The sequence below is a fragment of the Ochlerotatus camptorhynchus genome, unplaced genomic scaffold, assembly GCF_037179485.1.
Source record: "Ochlerotatus camptorhynchus isolate MF236.1 unplaced genomic scaffold, CSIRO-AGI_Acam_v1.1 ptg000361l, whole genome shotgun sequence".
Taxonomy (NCBI): Eukaryota; Metazoa; Arthropoda; class Insecta; order Diptera; family Culicidae; genus Ochlerotatus; species Ochlerotatus camptorhynchus.
In genome coordinates, this window is record NW_027040849.1 from 9290278 (window position 1) to 9292759 (window position 2482).

Genomic DNA, 2482 nt, shown 5'->3' on the forward strand with positions numbered 1-2482 from the left:
AAAATGGGGAAAGCAAAACTTTGGACCCAAGTCACGCTAAAGTCACGAGTTGTAATTTCAACCCCGGACAAGCCATGAATGACCCAAGAGTATTAAAGTGACTTTAATAAAAATAAAACTTCGGTTTGCTTTTCTATAAATTTGAATATTTCTCAGTGTGCCATCAGAGCCATTCACATTTTGCCAGATTCATCCATGGGATGCTATGTGTTGATATGATCCCACGTGTACTAAACGAATAGAAATGGAAAGCCGAATCAAAATGCCACAGCTTTCATTTCACTCGCTTTTATACACTGTGAACCGTCGTTGATTGTTGTTGCTATACCATAACCACCGAATATCAAAGCCAGCAAAATTCACCATCTGCCGAACGGGAATTTATTTTTATTCCTTTCACATTCTTTCCGGTTTCTACAGGCGGAGTTGGAAACATTTTTCACTAAACTTTTCTTTTTTTTTTATGCTATTTTCAACGGTTGCTGATCAAACCCATTCTCGGCATCCGGTTGGATTCACTTTCATTTACAAAAGACAGAGAGCGACAGTGAGGGCATTTATCCTGGACCACGGATGTGTAGGAAATCCGGAGAAAAAATAGCACAATGTGTTCCGTTTATACAATTTTATACAATTTGTTGTGCAGGTAATGGCTTTCCAGATTAGAGCAACGAAAGAGAAATGCTTCCGGAAAATAAAACGGATTCTGCCCGGACCGACGAGAGAATAAATCTATTTTCAATTTACGATTTCAAAGCATTCCTTTGGTGGGTTTTATTTTACAGCTTGTTCCCCTCGGTAGATTGCGGTTCACCGCAATCACCAGGAGAAAAGCTCAAACCTGTATGCTTTTCATGGCTACATTTCTACACATGCACGGCCAATCAGAATAGCTCAGAGAGATGGTCACTTCTACTCAGTCGAACGAAAAATTTCTAAAAACTGCAGTTGCTCAGCGCTGAGTTCCTGCAGTTTTTAGAGATTTCTCTAAGTAAAACTGACTCACTTATTGAGTTATTCTCGTGGGTCGTGTGCGGGATCAGGCTACGGCAATGGGAAAACGAGAAAAAATTTCAATTTATTCCAATTTGCCCAAGCGGTACTGAGTATTCTCTTTGCGTATCACCACTGAATTTCACCAGGGATGCCGTTTTCATCCTGAGTATTTTAAACAGTCGGCTGGCACTGAAAACCCACAATCTTTTTCAAAGTAACTAAACGGTTAATTGCTTGGTAGCTAAGCGAAAAGCTCTAAAAATTATCCTTCCCCGAACAAGGAACGCACAAATTGAATTCCGAATGCCGGCATGCCATTGTTCAATGTTCGTTTGAATATTTCATCTGCCTGAACAAACACATGAAAACGAATCAGCACCACCATCCCCACCGGCATCGTAGTCGTCATCGTCGTCGTCGGAACGCAACACACAATAAAGATTATTTTCTGCCAAATACAAATTATCTAGAAAATTAAATAAAATCTCTCCCCAATTTTGGCCGTGGAGTGTGTCTTTATTTTCGCATTTCGAGTGCCAGCGAAAACAATTACCGAAAGGCGTCCTCCTTCAATCCCACTTTTTTCGCCGCAACCGTTCTCTAGCGTTCCAAAAATGTTTTTCACCCATGAGGAGTGGGAAGGATTCCTCAAATCCGTTGCCAAAATCACGAACACACGAACAATGACGTAGCGGCAGGGGATAAGAGAAGGGAGAGAGGGGTGGCTGGAGATTTAGTTTGACTAGAATCAATTTATTGTTCACATTTATAAAGGAACTGGAAGCAATTTTGCTGTGTGTTCTAGTGCAGCGACTAACAATCTACACGTTAACTTGAAAGTGACCCATTAGTCCAGCGGAAAAAAAAGTATTTTGGGCTGAAAATATTCGAAAATAAAGCTAGTGTTGTTTTTTTTTTTTCCTCTGTTCGGGACCTAACACTACTGCGACCAGTAAATTGATCTATTGTAGTATATCCCGTGTCCTTAGTTTAGTGCATGTCGTATTACTCCATCACTATTGAGAAATGATGAAGTATTCGATTTTTTTACAGTTGTCACTCTTGCATTTATCGCAAGGATCCGACTCTAATTGAAAGGTCCCGCTATTTATACCCTTCGGAGTGTTGAAACACCCTCCAAAGGCGCACCCCTTTGTCAATCAAAATTGGATTCCTTAGCAACAAAATTAAGGTATGACACCGATAATGACCATGCATCAGAACCCTAGTCTTAACCACTTCAAACTAGGGAACAACGAATAGAAGATTAGGAATCACATAGATGAAGACAACTAACTCATTTTTTCCTTCTTTCAAGATCATCCTCGGTAGACAAAGCCGAGTCTTGTCACTATCAACAAGGCATAAAAAGTAACAAGGACTAAGATGTGTTCCTTGGATTACTGAAAAGTCCTGTTCCCCTAGTCAGGAACTAGGGAACAACGAATAGAAGATTAGGAATCACATAGATGAAGACAACTAACTC